This window comes from Balearica regulorum, chromosome W (assembly GCF_011004875.1).
Source record: "Balearica regulorum gibbericeps isolate bBalReg1 chromosome W, bBalReg1.pri, whole genome shotgun sequence".
Taxonomy (NCBI): Eukaryota; Metazoa; Chordata; class Aves; order Gruiformes; family Gruidae; genus Balearica; species Balearica regulorum.
The window spans coordinates 3,175,222-3,190,034 of record NC_046219.1 but is presented as its reverse complement, the minus strand read 5'-3'; the positions used below and the strand labels follow the sequence as shown (position 1 = coordinate 3,190,034).

The 14,813-nt window shown below is 43.3% G+C and overlaps 1 protein-coding gene and 1 long non-coding RNA gene across 2 annotated transcripts in view; both read right to left on the bottom strand.

The window, feature by feature from the left end:
* LOC142599251 (uncharacterized) overlaps nt 1-11,850 on the bottom strand; it is a 107,600-nt gene extending 95,750 nt beyond the window's left edge. The window contains exon 1 of the long non-coding RNA XR_012832880.1: nt 11,811-11,850. This is a non-coding gene — a long non-coding RNA (uncharacterized LOC142599251). The remainder of the gene's footprint in view (nt 1-11,810) is intronic.
* The window catches only part of LOC142599342 (uncharacterized), a 739,733-nt gene that overhangs the window by 709,251 nt on the left and 15,669 nt on the right, over nt 1-14,813 (bottom strand).

The following is a 14,813-nucleotide window of genomic DNA, read 5'->3' as shown; positions in this document are numbered from 1 at the left end:
GCCCACAGTCTGCGGGTTAATGATGTCGAGTTCAAGGAAGTTGCTGGACGCCAATTGCTGGAGTCAGTTCTAGTTCCATCACCGCTGCACTTTGCTCAGTTTCATCAAAGTTCATCCTTCATTAATTTGGGTGATTCTTATGGTCATACCATTGATACAGCATATAGCAATTCACATCATGCAATTTAATTTATTGGCTATTTTCACCCAAAATCAAATCCCCTTGAGGTACACACCGGACTTCCACATCACCCACCAAGTACACCCTGGTCCCTGGGAAAAGCAATCCTGCAGATGGGCTTGCCTTTGCCTGAAGCAGGGATAACCCAGACTGTCTTCCCAAACATATTCTTCATGCGCACTACAGGGACTTTATCTCCTTCTACAGTATGTGGAAGTTTTGATTGGGCAGGGCCAGCTCGATTGGTAGATCCCCTAGTGTTAACTAACCAGGTGGCCTTTGCTAAATGTGTGTCCCAGTGTTTGAGGGTCCCACCACCCATTGCCCTCAGGGTAGTCTTTAGCAGTCCATTGTACCTTTCAATTTTCCCAGAGGCTGGTGCATGATAGGGAATGTGATACACCCACTCAATGTCATGTTCTTTGGCCCAGGTGTCTATGAGGTTGTTTTGGAAATGAGTCCCGTTGTCTGACTCAATTCTCTCTGGGGTGCCATGTTGCCACAGGACTTGCTTTTCAAGGCCCAGGATAGTGTTCGGGGCAGTGGCATGGGGCACAGGATATGTTTCCAGCCATCCGGTGGTCGCTTCCACCATTGTAAGCACATGGCACTTGCCTTGGCAGGTTTGTGGGAGTGAAGCTCCAAACCATTGGGGGTGAGAAGGTCTCTAGATACCTGCCCATATTCTCCCACATGCCATGCCAGTCCTGACTATTCAGCCTTGGGGAAGATCCCTGGGTGGTATTCTTAAAACAATTTTTGCTAGCCCTGAACAGGACTTGGAAAGCATGCAGGAGACCTAGCAATAGGAACATGCTGGCTTGAACATCCCAAGGGTATTCAAGATTCTCAGAAGCTGTTGTAACCCACCAAAAGGGAAAAGGAGAGGTGAAAGAGCGGGAGAAAGTATCCTCCCCGTCTTCCGCATAGATTGGGTGCAATTATTAATCAATTCTGAGAGATGTTGTCCAACATACATGACAGCAATGCCACATACAAATACCAGCTTAGGCTCATGACCATCAATGACATTTTATCATAAGTTGATATCACACAGTACAACAAAATGAGAATCCTGACCCCTCTCCCGGGGGTGATAAACAGCTCTACAGGGAATACATACAGCTAGTAAGGATTGGAAGTAAGGGAAAACAAAGGTAAAACTTGTGGGTTGGGATAAGGACAGTTTACTGGGACAGCAAAGGGAGAGGAATATAACGACAGTACTTAGAATATACAAAACAGGTGATACACAATGCAGTTTCTCACCCGACGACATGACAACATTACAGGACCACCACCCGGAAATGCCCAGAGCTGCACCACCTCTCCCCGACTAGCCCTCTTTTATGCTGAGCATGACGTCACATAGTATGGAATACCCCTTTGGCTAGTTTGGGTTACCTGTCCTGGCTGTGTCCTGTCCCAGCTTCTTGTGAAAATTAACTCTATCCTAGCCAAAACCAGGACAGCTTGGCTGGATGCCAGGTGCCCACAAAGCTGCTCTATCACTCCCCTCTTCAACAGGACAGGGAGGGGATAAAAATAAGATGGAAAAAACCCCAACTTGTAGGTCAAGATAAAGGCAGATTAATAAAGAAAAATGCTGCGTGTGGAAGCAAAGGAAAAAAACCCTCAAAACATTTATTCTCTACTGGCTATGTCCCCTCCCAAGATCTTTTCCACCCCCAGCCTACTGGTGAGGGAGGAATGTTGGAGAGACAGCCTTGATGTGTGCCGGCACTGCTCAGTAGTAGCCCGAACACTGGTATGTTATCAACACCTTGCTAGCTACCAATACACAGCACAGCACTATGAGGGCTGCTGTGAGGAGAATTAACTCCACCTCTGCCAGACCAAATACAATCTGAGCCAAAAATTAGGGATGGTTTTTGTTGGGTTTTTTTTTTCAGTTCATGTTCATAAGCACAGGAATGACATCAGATTTTAGACTTCGATCTAAACAAATGCAAATACTGAAGATGTGAATTCCTTTTTGTGCATTTATTTCATATATTTTCCTTGTTTACAGTTTGTACAGTATCTAAACCTGGAGGAATTATAAATTGAAATATTATCACCGTTGTTCTTTGGACCCCAGCAGTGTTTATAAAAAGAGCCAATAAAATAATCATTTGCATGTGTTTATGAGCTAGGGTGTATTTTCTTTGTAAATTTTGCAACTATACTTAGTATCATTTGGAGATGTTACAGTTTGCAAATAATTTTATGTTGGATTTTTTTTTCTTCATGAAATAAGCAAGCTCAAACAAGGCGTTTCATTATTACTTCAGTAATGCACAATCAGCAAAGCTTTCATGTATCTTGATTGTTGATAGCTGCTGATGAAATAGGAAGAGACAAAGTTTGTCAGGTAGAGACCCGCACAGATGCAAGATGCCACAGCTAAGCAGCATGTCCATGTAAATTAAAGTCTCAGACAGAAAAGGCAGAGTGGGGAGGAGGGGAATCAACACCTATTAAATTTGGACAAGGACAAAAAGAGTGGCCTTTGCTGACTGACAGACACGGTTATGTGGCTGAACAATAATTTGAAGGCTTGAATTATTCATGTCCAATTCAAGGTATAAAGGGTTCAACCTGGTGACATCATCTTCTTGTGGTATTCACTAAGGCAAAAAATGCTGTGCTTATTCCTGACTTTTTTATTTTACTAGCTTCATGTCTTATACATGAAAACAGAAGAGACAATGGTAATAACTGCTAATTTTTAGAGAAAAATATATGTGTATGAATTAAGGTCCCAGAACAAATTACCATTTAAAATGAAAAAGCAAACAGCTTGCACAAAGTCACCAATGTAGTCTAACGTGAACTTCAGGCTTTTCTTCCACCATACCCTACTCACCAGAGCTATCCTTCTTCTGCATAACACTTAAAACAACAGGGCAGAGGTGTCTGTCCTATAGTTCACAGTATTGTACATTATTAATGTCACCGAGAGTGTTGATATCTGTGAAGCAGTTGTAGGATGTATCAGTTTCCATATTTTGGATCCTTTATTTTGAACTTCTGATCTCAGTGGGACTCCAGGGGTAATTGTGGTGCCTCAAGGAACTGAGCCAAGGGCAGGGTATGTGATCCTGGGTCAGTGGCAATTTAGAGAAGTCATCGACCCCCATTTCCTTTCATCTATTTTATTAAGATAAACCTTTCCTATGCCCACTTTTACGAAACCATTTTAATTTAGTCATATAGGCCACTGGCTTCCTGCTCTTGCTTTCACAGACCTATAGCTTCCAGACCACAAGTCACTGTCATCATCGCCACTGCTTTTCATATTCTATCCAGATATACTCCTCTGTTGTTTTGGGGGGGCTACCAATAGCTGAACATCTTCCTCCATATCTTCTGACCTGGTTTTTCCCATCTTACAATTGGTACAACACAAACACTCTTTTCTCTTCTTACAATCAGTAAGTGGTGGTGGCGGTGGTGTGTAATTTGCATGGTCCTTTAATTGGGTAGGTGGTGGTAAACCTGCCCCCATCCCCCCCATCCCCTCGTTACTGGTGATTCTTGTTGACTTCAGGCCTCTCTGGCAATCACCCAGCTCTCAGCACCTTCTGGGGCAGGATGTTTCCTCTTTATCAGTTTTCCAGCTCTCCTTCAAGGATACTCTTTAGCAAAGCATGCTTTTCATCAGTCTTTTGGCTCTTCTTCAAAGGTCTAGTTGTCAGCAAAGCAAGGTAGTGCATTTAACCCTAAATTAAACAGTGTCTAAGCACTAACCCAAACACATTTCTGTCCCTGTAAAGTGGAAAATTCTACTTTATGGATCTCATTTTTCCCCCCCTTTGAGACTATGAGATCTCTTTTCATGGGTCTCATATGTCTCACCATTTCTTTTCGTTATAACTACAGTTGTCATTCACAGATGGCTAATACTGAATATACTATTACAATATTTACCATTTTAGCAGAGTTAAATTAATAAACCTTTCTGAGGAGGTTCTATAATTATCTCTGTGAAAGAAAATAATTCATTCTATACATAAACAGCAAAACAATAGGTAACTACATTATTAATCCTAAATACTAAAACAATTGGCTTTGTGGGCACTTAACCTCTACTTAGGCAAGTCCTGTTTCTCAGGTACAGTTCATCGAGGCTTAACTTCTCTGGTTGGTGTGGAGGTCCATTCATCTTCATCACGCCTTGGTGCTCTTTTTACCCATGTATAATGAATCCAGGAATTAATTCCCTCTACTTTGACCACGGTGTAAGTCTTCAATGGCACGGTATAGGGTCCTTTCCATTTCTCTTTTAGTAGTTCATCTTTCCAGGTCCGTATGTAAACATGTCCTGGTTTGAATGGGTGAACTGGTGCGTTCAAGGGAAGAGACACCTTTTGATTTAGGTACCTTTGCAGTGAAGGTAAAGTCTGCGAAAGAGAAATCAAGTATTCTTTAATTGCAGCCTGACCTTTTATATGCATTTGGTCTCCCTTGACATTTAAAAGGTTTGTAGGATATGCTTTCCCGTATATGATTTCAAAGGGGCTTACTCCTTCCCTGACCCTAGGGGTTATTCGGATTCGCAAAAGAGCTATGGGTAAGGCTTCTGTCCACTTAAGGTGCGCTTCCTGACAAAGTTTAGAAACTTGTCTTTTGAGAGTCTGACTCATTCTTTCTACTTTCCCACTAGATTGAGGCCTCCGGGGGTGTGTAGTTCCCATTTAATCTGCAAAAACTTGGAAATTTCCTGTACTATTTCTGCAATAAAACGAGTTCCGTTATCAGAGGAGATCCCCTCTGGAATACCAAATCTGGGTATAATTTCTTTTAACAAGATTTTAATTACCTCCCTAGCTTTGTTGGTACAACAAGGGAAAGCCTCTGGCCAACCAGAGAAGGTATCTACTAATACCAATAAATATTTATACCGGTTACATCTAGGTAATTCTGAAAAGTCTATCTGCCAGTATTCCCCAGGGGTTATTCCTTGTTTCACAAGTCCTCCCATAATCTTCTTCCCAATTTCTGGGTTATTAGCACAACAGATGGCACATTTCTTTACTACAATATCTGCTATACTCTGCATTTTGGGCCCAAAACCATTTCTTTTAGCAGTTAATGCCGCTTCAGCATCAGGTAGGGGTTCATCTTGTAGGTCCAGCCTGTGTGCCATTGTTCTAGTTCCTTCGCCTATGCATTACCAAACAGTCCAAGAGAGTTGCATCTTTCATCCTGTAGTCAGGTTTTCCCATTCAAAAGCAAAAATGGTCTGACTCTGTTCATCCACAGGTATACAAAAGAAAGCATCCTTCCAGTCCAGTACTATAAAATAAGTATTGCTATCAGGAATTGAGGCAAGGAGGGTGTAAGGATTTGGAACCACAGGGTGCACATCTATAGTTCTCGCATTAACTTCTCGTAAATCTTGTACCAGTCTATATTCCTGGGAGTGAGGTTTCTTTACAGGAAAAATTGGAGTATTAAATTCTGATTGACATTCCCTTAGCTGTCCATGTTCTAAAAAAGAATTTATTGTAGGTTCCAGTCCCTTCCGAACTTCCAATTTAATAGGATATTGTTTCTTTCTTACCAGCTGGGCTCCTGGTTTCAGTTGAATCTTTACCGGAGTCACATTCTTGGCTCGTCCTGGAGTTCCCGAGGACCATGCTATAGGTATTACCGCGTCCAACACTTCATCGGGAATATCTCCCTCTTCTGCAGGATTCTTCTCAGTCAACAGGCATATCTGAGCTCTCCACGCATTCTCTGGGGGACTATGTAACTGAACAGAATCTTCAGAGAAGGTTAATTGTGCATTTAATTTACAGAGTAAATCCCATCCAAGTAATGGTAAAGGCCATTCTGGCATATAGAGGAATTTGTGTGTTAATTTAGTATCCCCAACTGCGAGTTCCATAGGCTGTAAAAAGGGCCTCAAAGTTTTTTCCCTGTAGCACCAACAACACTTATGTTAGTCTTACTTAAGGGTCCCTTACAACTAGTTAATACAGAATGGGTGGCCCCGCTATCAATCAGAAAATCTATTGTTTCAGTCCCCAGCTTCATTGGAACCAGAGGATCGGCTGGGGAAACTTTAATGGATTCCTCTGGTCCCCTTCCATCTAATCCAGTCTCTGCCATTATCCCCACATCTTCCTCTCTCTCTTCCTCTGGGCTATTCAAAAGACGTGGACATTCCCTTTTCCAATGCCCCTCCTGCCTACAATAGGCACACCGATTTGTTCTTAGAAAAGTTTCACAGCAGCTTCTACTGCTACCTCCATGACCCCTGCCTGTGCCTCTGAATCCTCCTCACACACCTCCTCTTTGTCCTTCTGTCAGGGTAGCCAGCAAAGTAGCCCGCAATTTTGCTCGCCCTCGCTTCTTTTCTTCCACCTATTATGATATACTTTACATGCAATCGACATTAATTGTGAAATTGTCATTCCATCCGCACCATCCACCTTTTGCCGTTTCCTTCTAGTGTCTGATGCAGATTGACCAATAAACAACATATTAAACAACTTCATATTGCTAGCATCCTCCGGATCCAAATCTGTCCATTTTCAAGCTGCCTCACACAATCTTTCATAAAAAGCAGATGGGTCGTCTTTGTCTCCTTGCCTTATTTCATACATCTTAGATAGATAGATAAATTTTTGGGCTTTTCTACTCCCTTTTGGATTCCATACAGAATTAGTTCTTGGTATTCCTTTATTCCCTGTAATGCTTTATCTCTATTAGGATCCCACTTTGGATCTTCCCTTGGGAGATATGTGTCAGCATTAGGTACTCCTCCATGCTTCTGGTACAATCCTTCCCTAGCTTTTTCTAAGACTGTCTTCCTTTCCTCATGGGTAAACAAATATTGCATAAGGGCTTGTATATCTCTCCAATTAGGATCATGAGTCATCATCACAGTCTTAACAGTGCTATACATTCCCTCTGGATTATTCCCGTAAGACCCAACTGCCTGTTTCCAGTGTAATAAGTCTGCAGTGGTAAATGGTACACGAACATACACCGGGGCTTTGTACGGTCCTACTGTAATCATGGGATAAGGGCTGTGAAACAGAAACTATAGAATCAGGTTGAGACAATTAGTTTGTAACCAAGGTAATAGGTAATGAAGCTAACTGACCATGGCAAGGTACAATACTGCTATGTTCCATGTACAGTCCCTACCCAACCGGACAATAGGTTTAGGAATATTAATCTTATGAAGTAAGTTGTTACAGACAGGTGTATGCACAGCAATGATACTGCACATGCCCACAAGAAGAGACCCCTTGAGGACCACCGACTCAAATCACTGAGCATGCATGATGGGGAGGGGAATATGGAAATGGATTCCAACAAATGATTATCATAGGACTGCCTTTTCTTGGAAAAATAATGAATATGTATACTTTGATTCTATATAACCTACGTGTTGGTGATCACCTGGCATGCACGTTGGGTGGAGCTATCCCCTGTGCATCCAGCACTGCAATAAAGAATGCCTGCCTTTTAGCACTACATTGGTGTGATGAGGTTTATTCCAGGGTTTCGGTGATACTACAGCCTAAGAGGGGCCTGGAGTACAGCTCTCCATCTCTGTCCCCTAGTTCTTTCAGAAACAGGACCAGTAATTTCCTTTTCCTCCTCACTTGTGGAATCTGATTCTAATTATTTTGGGGGAGCAGGGGGGCTACCAATAGCTGAACATCTTCCTCCGTGTCTTCTAACCTGGTTTTTCCCATCTTACAATTGGTACAAACACTCTTTTCTCTTCTTACAATCAGTACAACACATACACTCTGTTCTTTTCTCACAATTGGTCCAAGATAAACACTCTTTCTCCTTTTCTTTTCTTTCTTTTTCCTCGGTTAAAGCATATATTCCCTTCTGGTATTCCAAATCCATCAAACCATACTTCTTTCTAACATCCAAATCACTTCTCAATGCAAAGAACAAACCTGCATATACTATCTCATCCCATTTCTCATTTCTTTGACAAAACATTAATTGAAATATAGTATGATATTTCAAAGACCCATTTTCAGGCCATTTTTCACCATTATCCAATTGATATCATGGCCACCATTCATTACAATACCATTTTAATTTATCCCTAGTCATGGAGTTCCCTCCAAATTTACTCCAATACTTTAGGATGCATCCTAAGGGAGAACAAAGAGGAACCTCCTTGGAAGCAGTGGAACCCATTTCAGTACTGAACAAAAGACTTTCCTAACCCAACATTTCATACACCAAAGTTCCAAATACAAAATGAGGGATCTCTCCCCATGTTACTTAAACCAACGTGTAGAAACAAACCAACACTGCTGCTGCGTATTTTTCTGATGCGCCTTATGCGGAGCTTAAGCAAAGAACAACTCCCACTGCTTCCTTAAGAAGTCTCACTTCCCCCCCTTTCCTCTTAAATACCTCTTTCAAATAGCATTGTACTATTGTGTCGCTTACCGCCCGACTGCAGGAGAGGGGCCGCTGGAGTCCCCAATCAACAGGTCAGTGCGTGCTGGAGTCCAGGCAGTCCGCTTCTTCTCATTAGGTACAGCAAGACGATCCAGGCAAGGCTGTCAGCGCAGTCCCACCTAGGTCACCAAAAACTGGTGTCCCAAAAGGGGGATCATTTATCTAGTGTGCAGTACACCAATATACACACAGAGCAGAGATATTTTATTTATTTCATGTCTGCGCAGAGATGGGTGCTAGGGGAAATTCCACAGACCTAGCAGACCACACACAGAATCTGCCACATATTTATCTTGTTACAGGATTAGAAAAACCTGCCTAAATTTACGCTAATTGGTTATTAATTACTGCATCATCTACTATTGGTCAAGCATTTTTAAATTAGCAGGCATGCTCCTTAAGGGTTTGGGGGTGTAATTTGTATAGTCCTTTAATTGGGTAGGTGATGGTAAACCTGCCCCAGCCCCCTTTCCCTGGTTACTGGTGATTCTTGTTGACTTCAGGCCTCTCTGGCAATCACCCAGCGCTCAGCACCTTCTGGGGCAGGATGTTTCCTCTTTATCAGTTTTCCAGCTCTCCTTCAAGGATACTCTTTAGCAAAGCATGCTTTTCATCAGTCTTTTGGCTCTTCTTCAAAGGTCTAGTCGTCAGCAAAGCAAGGTAGTGCATTTAACCCTAAATTAATCAGTGTCTGAGCACCAACCCAAACACATTTCTGTCCATGTAAAGTGGAAAATTCTACTTTAGGGATATCAGGAGGACTCCTCACACTCCTCCCCTGCTCCAGTGTGGGGTCCCTCTCACAGGAAACAGTTCTTCACAAACTTCTTCGATGTGAGTCTCTCCCATGGGCTACAGTTCTTCACAAACTGCTCCAGCATGGGTGTCTCCCATGGGGTGCAGACCTTCAGGAGGAAACTGCTCCAGCGTGGGTCCCCCACGGGGTCACAAGTCCTGCCAGCAAACCTGCTCTGGTGTGGGCTCTTCTCTCCACAGGTCCTGCCAGGAGCTTGCTCCAGCGCGGGCTTCCCACAGGGTCACAGCCTCCTTCAGGTGCCTCTACCTGCTCTGGCATGGGGTCCTCCACAGGCTGCAGGTGGAATCTCTACACCCCCTCGTCCTTCCTCCATGGGCTGCAGGGGGACAGCCTGCTTCACCATGGTCTTCACCACGGGCTGCAGGGGAATCTTGCTCCAGCGCCTGGAGCACCTCCTCCCCCTCCTTCTACACTGACCTTGGTGTCTGCAAAGTTTCTCACACCTCACTCTGGCTGCAAAAGCTCCTGCTAGGTGTTTTTCTTTTTTTCCCTTCTTAAATATGTTATCACAGAGGTGCTACCACTGTCACTGATTGGCTCAGCCTTGGCCAGCAGTGGGTCCATCTTGGAGCTGACTGGCATTGGCTCTATCATCAGACACAGGGGAAGCTTCTAGCAGCTTCTCACAGAAGCCACCCCTGTAGCCCCTCCCCTCCCCCTGCTACCAAAACCTTGCCATGCAAACCCAGTACAGAAAAATAATGAGTTTAGTAGATTACACTGCAAACAGTTTCAATTCGAAGATGGGAGCTATGACTGAGGTAACATGTCACTGAATTAATCGAACATGAGAGGTAGTGCATCTTCTGGTTAAAATGTGAGATAATCAGGGTCACCATTCTGAGTCTTTGCTGCTGAATGACAAAGGCCAGGAACAGATTTTTTAAGCTCTCTTTGAAAGGGATTTAATTTATGTCAGCAAACACGAACTGTATATATTCCTCAGATTCACAGGCCTAACACTCCCATGATGATATTTGGATGTCCAAATATTTTGTTTTATACATATCCATGGAACATAGGGCTCTCTATGTTGTCAAAACTGGCTTCACAATTTGTATTCAAAGTAATTTACTGACTCAGACTATTGACATCAAACACAACTACAAACAGGCAGTTAATGCTTGATAACATGGGCAAAATCATGGCTTTATGGGATTCATGAAGATTTCAAAATTAGTCTTTTTTTTCTCATTGCTTCTGTTTCCCTATCTATAAAATAATATGAAGTTAACACCTGTAGATAAAATGTTTCTTTTTCACTTTTAGATCTTAACAAAAAAAATCACTGGAGAAGAGCATATAATTATTAAACAATTCTGTTTGAAGGGATTACATTATGCAAAATGTCCATTAAAATAATCACTGACATTTTACATTTTGACAAAATAGGGTTAAGTATACATTTATAAAAATTGAAAATTTTATTATCTCTACTTTTATCTGATTGCCTATTGTCCAGGAAGTTGACATGAAATTCTGGTCATAAGATTTTAACAACTGTAAATCTATGAAACCATAGGCTCCTAGATAAGAAGATAATCAGGATCTCAATAGGTCTTCTGGTCCATTACTTTGCCCCAGAAAAATATCAGCTCAGGCAGTGCCTTTCAGATAGATGGTTGTATAGTATGTTGTTAAAATCCTTCCATGCTGGAGATTTCACAGCTTCTCCAGACAAAACTGCACCAATGTCTCCCTATCCTTGCCATGAGATTTGGTCTGATGTCTTCATTATTGTGTTGGGTTTGTGTGGCAAGGTTTTGGTAGTGTGTGTGTCTACAGGGATGGCTTTTGTGAGAAGCTGCTAGAAGCTTCCCCTGTGTCTGATAGAGCCAATGCCAGCCAGCTCCAAGACGGACCCGCCGCTGGACGAGGCCAAGCCAATCAGTGCCTCTGTGATAACATATTTCAGAAGGAAAAAAAACAGTTAGAGGGAGCTTTTGCAGCCGGAGAGAGGAGTGAGAAGATGTAAGAAACTCTGCAGACACCAAGGTCAGTGAAGAAGGAGGGGGAGGAGGTGCTCCAGGCGCCGGAGCAGAGATCCCCCTGCAGCCCATGGTGAAGACCATGGTGAGGCAGGCTGTCCCCCTGTAGCCCATGGAGGAAGGATGAGGGGGTGTAGAGATTCCACCTGCAGCCCGTGGAGGACCCCACGCCGGAGCAGGTAGAGGCACCTGAAGGAGGCTGTGACCCCGTGGGAAGCCCATGCTGGAGCAAGCTCCTGGCAGGACCTGTGGCCCTGTGGAGAGAGGCGCCCACACCAGAGCAGGTTTGCTGGCAGGACTTGTGACCCCGTGGGGGACCCACGCTGGAGAAGTTTCCTCCTGAAGGTCTGCACCCCATGGAAGAGACCCACGCTGGAGCAGTTTGTGAAGGACTGTAGCCCGTGGGAAGGACTCACATTGGAGAAGGTCGTGGAGGACTGTCTCCCATGAGAGGGACCCCACGCTGGAGCAGGGGAACGATGAGTCGAGTCCTCCCCCTGAGGATGAAGAAGCAGCAGAAACAACGTGTGATGAACTGACCGCAACCCCCATTCCCCGTCCCCCCCTGTGCCATTGAGGGGGGGCGGAGGTTGAAGCCGGGAGTGAAGTTGAGTGAAGATGGGAGGGGTGGGGGGAAGGTGTTTTAAGAGTTGATTTTATTTCTCATTCCTCTACTGTTTTGCTTGGTAATAAATTAGATGAATTCCCTCTCTAAGTTCGGTCTGTTTTGCTCGTGACGATAATTAGAGAATGATCTCTCCCTGTCCTTATCTCGACCCATAAGCTTTTTGTTGTACTTTTTCTCCCCTGTCTAATGAAGGAGGGGAGTGATAGAGTGGCTCTGGTGGGCACCTGGCCCCCAGCCAGAGTCAACCCACCACAATTATATATATGCTCAAATCATTTCATGTGTTATTTTAAATCATTTCAATTTAAATTTATTTTATAAAGGTGGGAAGTGGAAATAGATGGATAGGTTTTGGTGAAGAAAAAAAAAAAGAATGAGAAAACCTGAATAAGAGATATTTTAGTCTATTAAAAGGAGTGTAAATTTTTCCATCTCATATGATCAAATTATTCATGGCTTTCAAGTATTTAAAGGCACCCAACCTCTTCACATTGTGCAGGTTCTCCAAATGAGTCTCTGGAGGCACATGTTTTTCTCCATTAGCTATAAACAGAGACAGTTGAGACTGAAGATGACATTTGATGACCAAATTATATGCCTGAAGTTGCATGAACCCACCACCCCTTTCTGATCTTCAGTAAAATTGTTTATTCATCTAAAGGCACAGTTTTCAGTCTGCCTTCTGCTTGACTCAGAGGTTTTTGTTGTCAAATGATATTTCCTTATTCTGGAGTTTGAACTTTTAGGTTGTGTCTTTGTAAAAGTTTTTCCTTTTGTCAAGTCCCAGAATAGCCTGGAAGTTTTCACGGGCAAGAAACCCAGTTGGCTCTTTGCATACAGCCATTCAGTTGTGGACAGTAAGAAATGTTACTTGTGTGAACATGGGCTGATCCTTGCCTGTTGGCCTCACTGTCAAAGACCAATACCAGAAAGATTTAATTAACCAGGACAGACATAGCCTATAGTCCTTTGCCTAATTCCAAAAGTTCCAGGAAAGGCCACAGAGAAAGGTCACGTTTAGACATTTGACATAGTAATCTATGTAAATTGAACTTCTCCAGTCTTCCTGTAACTGAAAAGATCTACCTTAGTTAGACCTGATGTACAGGGAGATGGAGGTGATATCCATAAAGTAGAATTTTCCACTTTACAGGGACAGAAATGTGTTTGGGTTAGTGCTTAGACACTGTTTAATTTAGGGTTAAATGCACTACCTTGCTTTGCTGACAACTAGACCTTTGAAGAAGAGCCAAAAGACTGATGAAAAGCATGCTTTGCTGAAGAGTATCCTTGAAGGGGAGCTGGAAAACTGATAAAGAGGAAACATCCTGCCCCAGAAGGTGCTGAGAGCTGGGTGATTGCCAGAGAGGCCTGAAGTCAACAAGAATCACCAGTAACGAGGGGATGGGGGGGATGGGGGCAGGTTTACCACCACCTACCCAATTAAAGGACCATGCAAATTACACACCACCGCCACCACCACTTACTGATTGTAAGAAGAGAAAAGAGTGTTTGTGTTGTACCAATTGTAAGATGGGAAAAACCAGGTCAGAAGACACGGAGGAAGATGTTCAGCTATTGGTAGCCCCCCAAAACAATTAGAATCAGATTCCACAAGTGAGGAGGAAAAGGAAATTACTGGTCCTGTTTCTGGAAGAACTAGAGGACAGAGATGGAGAGCTGTACTCCAGGCTCCTCTTAGACAGGCTGTAGGACCCAACAGAGCCCCGGTGTATGTTCGTGTACCGTTTACCACTGCAGACTTATTACACTGGAAACAGGCAGTCGGGTCTTACGGGAATAATCCAGAGGGAATGTATAGCACTGTTAAGACTGTGATGATGACTCATGATCCTAATTGGAGAGATATACAAGCCCTTATGCAATATTTGTTTACCCATGAGGAAAGGAAGACAGTCTTAGAAAAAGCTAGGGAAGGATTGTACCAGAAGCATGGAGGAGTACCTAATGCTGACACATATCTCCCAAGGGAAGATCCAAAGTGGGATCCTAATAGAGATAAAGCATTACAGGGAATAAAGGAATACCAAGAACTAATTCTGTATGGAATCCAAAAGGGAGTAGAAAAGCCCAAAAATTTATCTATCTATCTAAGATGTATGAAATAAGGCAAGGAGACAAAGACGACCCATCTGCTTTTTATGAAAGATTGTGTGAGGCAGCTTGAAAATGGACAGATTTGGATCCGGAGGATGCTAGCAATATGAAGTTGTTTAATATGTTGTTTATTGGTCAATCTGCATCAGACACTAGAAGGAAACGGCAAAAGGTGGATGGTGCGGATGGAATGACAATTTCACAATTAATGTCGATTGCATGTAAAGTATATCATAATAGGTGGAAGAAAAGAAGCGAGGGCGAGCAAAATTGCGGGCTACTTTGCTGGCTACCCTGACAGAAGGACAAAGAGGAGGTGTGTGAGGAGGATTCAGAGGCACAGGCAGGGGTCATGGAGGTAGCAGTAGAAGCTGCTGTGAAACTTTTCTAAGAACAAATCGGTGTGCCTATTGTAGGCAGGAGGGGCATTGGAAAAGGGAATGTCCACGTCTTTTGAATAGCCCAGAGGAAGAGAGAGAGGAAGATGTGGGGATAATGGCAGAGACTGGATTAGATGGAAGGGGACCAGAGGAATCCATTAAAGTTTCCCCAGCCGATCCTCTGGTTCCAATGAAGCTGGGGACTGAAACAATAGATTTTCTGATTGATAGCGGGGCCACCCAT